Below are 11,645 nucleotides of genomic sequence, written 5' to 3' on the forward strand. Positions count from 1 at the left end.
GGTAAAAAATAATATTGAACCAATGAAAAGTATTAAAAAGCGCTTTTGACAAAACCAGCTAACTCCACTGGATCTGAATCCTCAAACTTTCTGCTAAACCAGCTAACTCCACCAAAGGGGGGTGGAGTTGTTCTTATCATGATGAACAAAACCTCCTAACCCCATTTTTTTTTTCATTTCCTGAAAAATGAACATTTTGGAGTTAGCTGGTTTCTGCCCAGCAGAGAAATATAGATTTGTATCTGATACTCTTATCTATTCTAGAGGAAATGAGCTTCAGTTCGAAATGACTATGCATCCACAATCCAGGGGATGCATTATTGATAGTTAGGAACCAAATGGACCCTTACAGGTATGTAACTCTGAGTGATAGTGTGCAAATGGATCAGAGTTAAATTCATACCGAGGATTGTAGATTGGGGTCCAAGGAATAGAAATATGGTTCTGTTGCCAATGCATGTACAATTTAGGGTCCTTGAAATAAAAAGGCTTGAGAATCAGTGCCCTATATCCCCTCTGTCCAGCCTCTCTTCTCTAAACATCAGTGCTTCCCAAACGTTTTCATTTCAAGGGGCCCATTATACAGAAAATGCCAAAAATCTTTAACACATCAGGATGGACTGCAAATTTGAATCACATATTGAGGGGCCTCTACACAATGCAGAGACAAAAGCCATTTCTGTTACACCCATAGGAGGTATCACAAATGCGACAAAAGCGGTTTGCAGAAATACAATTTCCTTTTACCTATCTTCATCAAATTAGGTACATATGATCTCAGGAGTCATATGACAATGATAGTTTCCTGTAATCAACTTACAAAATTTGGGTAAGGGGCCTATTTTATTATTTATTTATTTTTAACTAAAAACAGCATACCAATCACTAACACAACATCCAATTAAACTCAAATGAGAATCGCATGCTGTTTCTATTTCTTCCAGCAGCTTGCTCAGGTCCTGACAGCTGCAACCCACAACTTATACAGCCTTGGGTAGGCCACTTGGCCTGGCAAAGATATGCACTCTCATACTGAGATTGTACTTTTATTAAATGTCTAACATTAGAAAATGTGATTAAATAATGTATTCAGTCATTCAATAATAAATTAATAATTATGTTTTGTTTGTTTGTTTGATGTTCATTAGAAGGACAATATCAAATATCATTCACCCCTGTGGGCAGGGGTAAAGTTCTAATCTACTGCGGTGCATCCAGCTTAGCCGAGCGTCTTTTGAACACAATTGGCCCATGTTTGGGGGTGGGAAGCCGGGCAGGGAGAATGATGTTTGTCACTGCACGTACTCCTTGTCCAGCACCTGGCAGCAGGGAATGTTGAGCAGAGCAGGAGGAGTAAGACGAAGGCTTTATGTCCTTCTGGTGGTGACTCCTCACTGGTAGGTGAGCCAGTAAAGTACAACAGCAGTGGGAGGAATGAATTGGCAGGATGACAACAATGACGTAGCAAAAGCGGTAAAAAATAATCGGCTACTCAAAATTAAAAAGTGAATACCAGGGTGAGGGCGCCAGAGTAGTTCCTGCTTACTACTGTGGAGACTGGGGTTTGAATCCTCCGCTGTTCCTCTAGCCTGACTGCACATTTAAAAAGTACTTTCCAATCCAGGTTGACCAGCAACAACATGGTAGCCATATAAGGCAATGTTTTAACATATTAAAGACAAGTAAATCAGAGTAGCTAAATAGATCAAAACTAACCAAGAATTAAACAAAAATAACTAGCTGCAATTACCATAGGAGCCATATTACCATATATGGAGCCAACACAAGTCGTAACGTGCGTCACCAAGCGTGGCCTGGTGGCTATAAAAGGTATGGTTGTCCACAACTCAACGGTTTCTGACGAGCGCTCTGCTTTGATAACTACTAGAAGAACAGGAGATGTCCATAGCTGATAAACTGCACAAGATGGGTGCCGATGACTGGGTCAAGGCAGAGGCCGATAAGTGCCACAACTTCCACAAGGCCAATGAACACGGCAAGTCCAAGGCCAATGGACAGGGCAAGACCAAGGCCAATGAACAGGGCAACTCCAAGGCCAATAAACAGTCTTGCACTACAGTAAAGAGAGCCCAAGTAACCAAAATGGAGCGGTTACCAGTCCGGGACAAGGACAAGGCTGACAATGTCAAGGCAGATGAACAGGGCAAGTCCAAGGCCAATAAACAGCCTTCACATGCCCCTGTCCGGGACATGTCCAAGGCTGATGAACAGGACAAATCCAAGGCTGTTAAACAGGACAAGGCCCAGGTCAATAAACCGGACACGTCTAAGGTAGATGAACAGGCCAAGGCCAAGGACAATAAACAGCCTTCAAACACTACAGTAAAGAAAGCCCAAGCAACCCGAACAGAACGGTTCCCAGACAAGGCTGATGAAGACAAGTCCATGGCCAAGGCCACCAAATGGGATAAGGCAGAGGCCAATAAATTGGACACGGCTGACAAGTCCAAGGCCGATGAACAGGGCAAGTCCAAGGCCAATAAAGAGCACAAGCCCATGGCAGATACATGGCAGACTGCGGGTAAGGGGAGGAGAAATAAAGGCAACAAGGTCGATAAGCGGGACAAGGCAGAGGTCTGTGACCAGTCCAAGTCCAAGGCCGATGAGCAGGACAAGTCCAAGGTCAATAAAGGGGGTAAGTCTAACAAATCCAAGGCAGACCAAAAGGACAAGTCCAAGGTCCACGAACAGGACAACAAGTCGAAGACTGATAAATGGGAAAAGGCTGAGGCTGATAACCAGGACAAGTCCAAGGCAGATGAACAGTGCAAGGCTCACGCCGATGACCTGGACCAACCTGGGTGGCTATGGATGAAGGGTGACCCATTTGGGAACTAGAAGTTTCTCAGTGCAACAATGCTGTACAAAGGCTTTTAATCTTCCAAGCACACTGAAACCTTTTTTTTTCTCCTTTTTTTCCCAGCAAGGCAAGACAAAATGGTTTTGACGGTCGGTCTGTCTGTTTCTCCGCAGCTAATCTTGCAAACCACTGGACCGAGCAGTGTCATATTTCTTGTCCATACTGCCAGTAAGCAGAGGAAGTAAGATTCCACATCCATCCATAATTGTATTATTACTGATGAATTGAGTACAATGGAAACAAGAATTGTTGTGTTATCCTTTTAGCATAACCTTTGACTGTCCTGTTAACAAACCTTTCTATAACATATTCAATCAATCAATCCATCCATCCATCCATCCATCCATTCATCCATCTTCTACTGCTCATCTTAAGTCAGGTCACGGAGCTGACCGTTCCAGCAGAGAACCCCAGTCTTCCATTTCACAGGCTACATTAGTAATAATAGAGTTATTACTGGGGATCCCAAGTCGTGATAAGAACACTCCTGCTGCTCTGACTCACTGGCTGATCTCCCACTCGTGAATCAGACCCCGAGCTGCTTGAACTCCTTATTTTTGGGTAAAGACTTACCTGATGCCATCAGGACCACATCATCTGCAAAAACAGTGCTGTAATCCCTAGCATTATTGTAAACCCTTTCTTCCACCCACTGCGAACTAGTCCAACTTACTGCCGAAGACACATGCACACATGTTTTATTTATGGAGTGGCCATATCTGAGTGCGTAGAGAGGCTGGGTGTCGTTGGTATGGTCTCCAGTTTTCCCCGGGTTCGCTCAGTATGTGTGTGCCTGAACAAGACACTTGACCTCTAACAGCTCCCTGGGTGTTGTATTAACCCATAAAGACCTGAGGCCAATTCAAAAAATGTCTTCTAAATGAAAAACTTTATGTTGCTATATCAGGACCCCCGAAATTGTATCTATTTGGCCGCCGATGCCCATCTCAAAATATTTTGTTCCAGGGACCCCCCAGAAGCAAAGATTTGAGTTGAAATGTTTGCCTAAAAAATATATATATACATTTATATTCAAAGATTTGCACAAATTTTCCCGATTTTTCAAAAATAGCAGATCTTGTATATCTTCTATTTTTTGAATAGCCAAAGTATAAAATAATGGTTAAAAAAAATTGGTTTAATGGTTAAAATCTAAAATAAGACGAAAGACGAATTCTACGTGTGTGAAAATGTACTGTAGCAAATCCCCGAACGTCAGTACAGTACTATGACTTCATATTCATGACATTAGAGTTTTCCATATATGGGCATAAAGGGGACACAGATAGACAGACACACAGACAGACAGACACAGATACACAGAGATGTGTGATGCCAACAATTGGTTGTGGACATGCTGGACATGATGAAAATACAAAAAAATAGGCCTAAATTAAAGCCATACTGTGAAACATTCATTTCAGTAGTCTAACTACTTACTGGTAGCTCTGTGTCACTACAGCGTTTCTCAATAGGGAATGGTAAAAACTGAAAGCAGTAGGGTTCTAGTACTCGAGGATATTTTGGTACACAACAACACGTTGTCAGAAACAGTATTCATTAACGCTAAAATACATAAATAAATACATGTCCGGTACATTTCCTGTGCCATTATCATTTTGGCGCAAGTGTCGGGGGCCGACACCCGCGATTAAAAATATTATTTAATAGTGTTAAGAATAGAGAAGCTAAAAAAAACAATTTATGTGAAATGGTTATTGTGAAAATATACCAGTGAAAGACTTTTGGTTTAATTGAAAAAGTTACTGGCTTTTATACAACCACCCACCCACCCCATACTGTACCTCAAAGCAGAAATTACATCTTTCAAAGTGCAGTACATCCATAAGCAGTGTAAGGTGCGTGAGAAGAAATACATCAGTCCAAAATGTTCTGGGTTTTCTTCATGTTTGATCCTTTTGTCCATGCATAAAAAAATGTTTTGGCTAAATCTTTATGGATTGTATAGGATAGATTATATTGTATTTTATTTAGCTGTTTTAAATTGGACATTTTGTATCCTATTATAATTCCAGTAAGCTCACGGTGGTGGTTGGTGGTGGTGGTTGGTGGTAGGGTGGACTCTTGATCAAACTGCGCATGCGTCGTTGTGTGCCAGGTTTCGCGAGAGAAACAAGCAGCGAGGTCTATGAAAACGAGGCCAAACCAAACGAACCCTATAACACCAACATTGGCCCTAAAGCGCATACAATCGGCGGACATGGCAACACCGACGCCGACTCTACACCATAGACCCCGCCCACTCTCTGCTGTGGAAAGTAAACACTCCAGATTTGTTTCCCCACACACGATGCACATTAGCTCCATAAAGAACGGTTCTATGTCGTTCTCTTCCAGGATCGGGCGAACGTCCGCCAAGGCTCCGCTGTTTACCCTTTTGTATACATCGTATCCCAAAACTAATGGTACATTCTAAACCGCACGGATGTTTAAGGTTTGGTCGGCTGCATAATATTTTAGGTCGCCAGCGAAACTACCCGTTTAAATCGCTTATGGCCTGTGGCCATGTTTCCCATTGTAGCCAAACCGGGAGCAGTAGTGGCAGCGGACGTAGGTTTTTTTTCCGGGTTGAATGGGAAACATGGCCACAGGTTTCGCGAGAGAAACAAGCAACGAGGTCTATGAAAACGAGGCCAAACCAAACGAACCCCATACCACCAACATGCAACCTGATAATAATGTCCAAAGCATGTCTGTGTATGTTTACATCCATTACTGTGTTGGCGTTAGTTGGGATTAATGTTTATTAGCCAAACCAAGTTAATATGAGCCCGGCGCTAGCATGCGGCTAACGCTAATGCTAACGTCGTCATCGTGACTTAATCAACAATGTAAACGTTTCATCAACACACTTTATGAACCTTACTGTGGTTAATATTATCAGTGCTACCCAAGTAGTCCATTGAAAAGTATTATTTTGGTGTATTTTGTGTATTGTAACTTGGACACTGTAACTTAATGGTAGCTGGGGCGACGCGTTGTTGGCTCATGGTTCAGAGTGCCTCATGGGTATTGGAGTCATTTTCTGCTATTTCGGTTCTACTGTGATAGACTGTGCTACATTACCTGCTGCTTAATTGTGAATCATATATGCTATGAATATATGGTAATACAATGTTTATTTTCCTGTATTTCCAGGTTTATGACCTGAGTCATCTATGACCTGTGTGTCATCTGTGTGTCCAGTACTTTGTACTGTGTTGGTTAAAAAAGACAAAACACGAGTTGTGACAAAGACGTGTGATTCTCTGATTAATGTTGTTAGTGGTGTAAAATGCCATAAAAAAATATACTCAAGCCTGCTGCAGGGCAACAGAAAATAGCAAGCCTATTTTGCTATTTTATATAGCAATTTTTTATATATATACGAGGGGACGCGCGCCCTTCACCGGGTATGGTGAAGGGCGCCCTTCATCGGGTATGGTCTAGTTTATTTAATTATAGTTAACAAAAACATCTGCTGGTGCACAAACTGGGTCACATCAGTGTTGTTTCCGGGAGTCACTGGGTGTTTCGGGTCTTGCAACAGACACCCTCCTCCAGGCGACCCGACTGAAGCTGATCATACCATACCCCACCCAGCCTGTGTCCAAGTGGCATGCTACTGCCTGCCTCCACTGCTCTCCTCTCTTCAACCAGAGCCATCTGGAGGCTTTTTCCACTGCCTCCACGTTGCCTATGGCTCTTCTTCGATTGGCACCTGTTATGCGCAGTGTGCCGTATAGGCCTTGCTCAGGGATAGTGTTTATTTAATTATAAAATATACATCTGAACCTTCATAGCAAAAAGTTAAAGTATTGCATGATCAACTTGCACTGAGTACTGTATTATTGCATGCATACTGTATATTGGTTACTGTATAATATAGGCTAATGTTGACTATCGTCACTGTCAGCATGTCCACTTGTCAGTAAATGGAAAACGTACATAGTAGTCACAAGCTCTTGTTAATACTTTTCAAATATTTGTAATAACCCAAAGACTATTTGGCTATTTTGGCACTTAACCACACAGACTTACTGTAACCACTTTCACTTTAAATTATTTTCTAAAATGGTGAAAACAGCAGATCTACAGACTCACAATGTGATGCGATGTGACATATTTTGCGCTTGTAGGTCAGCTATTTAAGTAGGACATCAATTTACGAACAATCTAAAAGAAATATGGAGATATGATAGGTTTCAGTGATGCTATAATATACTGTAGGCCATTGGTTTTCAAAGTGGGGGCTGTGGCCCCCAAGCCAATTAAAAAGGAATGGGAGTCATAGAAAATTACATATTAAAAGATTAAAAAAATCATACAATTATTGTGCCAGTTTGATTATGTTCAACCTGGCGTCCATATTTAAAATGTTGGCAAGCTCAAAATATGTCATCATGCAATGTGTTGTGAGCCTATAGATCAGCTATTTTAGTTTTTTTAAGCTGTTCACATTGGAGGGGGGGGGGGGGGGTGTGTTGATAGCCAGAAGCTATGGCTCTTTGGGGGTTCTGCTGTAGGCTACAAATGGCAATATATTACACTTAATTACACTTATTTTTTTTTTATGTTGTTATGGACAGAAAACTCTCCACAATGTTTTTGTCAAGTGTTGACAAAGTGACGTGGATGACGTCACTGGTGAAATCTCGTCTTGCGAGACTTCCGGAGAGGCGCATCCAACATAAACACTGTAGAGTATTTTCTGTCCATAAGAACGCTAGATCTCACCAAAAAAAAAAGAAAAAATAAGCTATTAAAATACGCTATCTAGGCCTAGACCGTGGCGTCGCGGTCTAGGCACCCTTGGTTGAAATCCCTTAACAGACAGCGTGCCGCGGGTACGCGTCCCGTTCCCGACGGCCTTTGCTGCGTGTCTTCCCCCATCTCTCTCCCCATTTCCTGTCAAACTACTTTCTCTGTCCCTCTCCAAATAAAGCAATAAAAGCCCCAAAAAAAATCTTTCAAAAAAAAAAAACGCTATCTAGCACAAGTCCCATTTAGCTGCGGTCGACTCGGGATGGAGTTTTTTCTACTGTACCACTCGTCCTAGGATATCATAATATCATATAAAAGGTAAGAAAAACGTTGGGCGGAATTCTCCTTTTCAGGTTAAGGAATTGACTAGCTGCTTGGACATGAGCAGCACCTGCAGACATTCCTCCATGGGCGACTCAATTTGTGCCCCGCTGATTGCTGATTTAAGTGTGACAACGTGGATCGTCAAGCGTTTGAGGTGTCTCAAAGCTCGGAGCTCAAGGCTAAGGAAGAGAAAGGATGGTGTCATGTGTGCTGACTGTAATGTCAGGGTGACCGCACCCTATCATGAACTTTATACATTTTCCAAGTATACATGCATGGGTGAAAAGGTACATTTACTCAAACAGTGTATACTGAAGTGTACATAAACTGTGTATGTCAAATACTGAATATTTATATTTTTCAATTATTTATATTTCTACTTCACTCCACTATACATATTTGAAAAATGTAGTTATAATTTATTTTAGATTACTATATTTTCAAATCTAATTCTACAGTATATTGTGCTGATCAGAGTAATGGTCTTTTGTACATATTCTTTTTTTGTACATATTTTGTACATATTTTTCACTCTTCATACCAGTAACCTGTAAACTGATTGTATGACATTCTATAGTAGTGTGTATATCTGTCTGTCTCTTACATGTCATCATGATTTGTGTGCGTGGGGAACTCATTTGAAACAAGCCCAGTGCTTTAATGAGTCTTCCAGTTTAGTAGACCTTGTATTGTGAATTTGTACTTCCATGTACTGTTGTTCTCATGTCTTACTAAATAAAGTACATCAATCAATCAATCAGTCACTGAAATGATGGCCATTTGAAGTCTTAACCACTGCAGTAACACTGCTGTAGTGCCCCATACTTTAGGTTTTTTAGTGTGACTATTCTCATGTCTGACCCCTGAAAAGTGTTTTTGCCAAGTTTGGTGCGGATTGGACAAACAGAATGCCTGTGGCCCCTTGGGGTGCCCCCTTAGGGCCCCTTGGAGGGGGCACACGTGGCCCCTGGTATGACTATTCTCATGGCAGACCCATGGCCATGAACAGTGTTGGTGCCAAATTTGGTGCAGATCGGAGCAACGGTGGGCCTCGTCAGTCCGGATGTTATGTTTGTGACGTCTACCCACCGCCCACCCAAGGTCGACCCCTTTTTAAAGAATTATCTATTTTTATCCCCAGCAGCTGAAGTCCTTGTCATGTCTTTCTGTCTATCTGTCCCTCCCGGTACACACAACACCACTGACCACTTTCTTAACAAGAACACCACTGACCACTTTCTTAACAAGCTGATGAAGGCTTGACGCCAAAACGCTATTAATTAAAAAGTACCAGAGGGTTTGTTTTTTTAAATGGCAGTCTTGACTGAGGGGGCGAGATGGTCCGGTTGAGGGGTCGTCGCCTTGTTTTGTACTTTTGTTATTGTAAAATAGCAGATCTAAGAGCTCACAACGCGTCGCATTGCGAGTTTTTAAATCTTCTGTTTTAGAGTAAGTTGTCAAATGTTTTCAATATTTTTTGAAAATAAATGAAATTAGTGAAATGGGGCGTTCTGCATAATGAGTTTTATGTTTGGTATGTTATGTACATTTTGATGAAGAGATCAAAGTAGCCACACACTCAGCTTTCGTGCCACAAACATATTTGATTAATAAGGACGAGTCGAGAGAGCCAAGGTTTTGGCAACCATGCTGCCTTCCTCAGAGTGTAGGCTATGTGTACATTTTGATGCCAATACTACTATATATAATAAGTAAAATATTGAATGCAGGACTTTTACTTGTAACAGAGTACTTGTACATTGTGTTAGGCTATTGCTAGTCTTACTTCCACCACTGTTTGTGGTTTCCTCGTTGTAGCTATTTACAGTGTCAAGGTTTTTCGTCAAGCCCTTCAAAATGAAAGTGAAACTTACAGTAACTGGGTGTGGGATTTACATAGATAACTAAGCCGCCTATTCCCTGCCTTTGAAGATAATATTAATTTTGTGGTAGCTTTCTATCAAGCAAAATTGGCAGAGTATGTACTTCAAAACCCATCAGAGACCTAAAGCGTGGCGTATCCACTTCACTTCTACGACTAATTAATGTGTTAATTCCAGTCTGAGAACTGATGGTCACTTTGAAAACAAAACGGGCATGTACAGTACTGTAGCACTGCCAAAGCAGCACAGTATTGGAGGAATAATAATGTATATTCTTATTTATTTAAAATAATAATAATTTCCCTCTCTACATTACAGTCTTAGCTGTTGTACAATAGTTAACACTATTGCAGTGATCACTTTATTTGGGATATGTTGCAAGGAACAAAAGGTGGGACGACTTTTCCTGTCTTTTGTTCCTTGCCACTTTTTTGGAACTCCTTTGGTGAAATCCATTACTTCGGCTTTTGAAGTAATGTGTGTGTGTGTGTGTGTGTGTGTGTGTGTGTGTGTGTGTGTGTGTGTGTGTGTGTGTGTGTGTGTGTGTGCATGAGTGTGTGCGTACGCGCGCGCGTGCCTTCTTGCGTGTGTGAATGATTTGTGTGTGTGTGTGTGTGTGTGTGTGTGTGTGTGTGTGTGTGTGTGTGTGTGTCTGACTGCACTGGCAGAGTGTTTATGTCCTTTGTACATCTTGTACTTCTATTTATGTGGACATAAATAAATATTTCAAATGTACACGTTTGCCATATGATGTTAATCTTTTGAAGCCTGTACCTCAGGCTCAGTTATTGATTAAAAAGACTAATTTACTTACATTTACATTTATTTTCTATACGTCTCCTTGGTCTGTGTTCTGCATCTGGGTTCACTCACTCACACTGTGTGTGTGTGTGTGTGTGTGTGTGTGTGTGTGTGTGTGTGTGTGTGTGTGTGTGTGTGTGTGTGTGTGTGTGTGTGTGTGTGTGTGTGTGTGTGTGTGTGTGTGTGTGTGTGTACACGTTTGCCATATGATGTTAAGGCTTGTACCTCAGGCTCAGTTATTGATTAAAAAGGCTAATTTACTTACATTTACTTTCTACATGTCTCCTTGGTCTGTGTTCTGCATCTGTGTGTGTGTGTGTGTGTGTGTGTGTGTGTGTGTGTGTGTGTGTGTGTGTGTGTGTGTGTGTGTGTGTGTGTGTGTGTGTGTGTGTGTGTGTGTGTGTGTGTGTGTGTGCACGTGCACGCGTGTGTGAATGATTTATGAGGAGAGTGATTGGTTTGTTCTATCACTGTTTGTTTTTATCTCCTGGTTTGTTTGGTTCTTGAGGGGGGTGTTGAGGAGCTGGGGTGAGTTGGGTGAAAAAAATAAAAAATCTACAAGAAAGCATATGTATTGTGTGTGTGTGTGTGTGTGTGTGTGTGTGTGTGTGTGTGTGTGTGTGTGTGTGTGTGTGTGTGTGTGTGTGTGTGTGTGTGTGTGTGTGTGTGTGTGTGTACACGTTTGCCATATGATGTTATGATATGATCTGACATTTTATTGTGCACATTATAGGAGCCAAGATGCCATGGCACAGGCCTGATATCTATTGCTTTGGGTACAGCCTGGTCCTGTGACACAAGCAAATATCCCCTCTATAATAACTAGGCTCTCTCCCTGCTTTCACAGAGAACTACCCCCACCCTGAACTTGAATGTACTTCTCCCATGAGCTCAAATATTAAACTTCTATCTTATAACGTGTCTCAGGGTCTGCCTCAACAATTACTAAATGCGATTATGCGATTCCAATTTGGTTATGATTGGATCCATGA

This window comes from Gymnoscopelus microlampas (assembly GCF_963454915.1).
Source record: "Gymnoscopelus microlampas genome assembly, chromosome: 6".
Classification (NCBI taxonomy): Eukaryota; Metazoa; Chordata; class Actinopteri; order Myctophiformes; family Myctophidae; genus Gymnoscopelus; species Gymnoscopelus microlampas.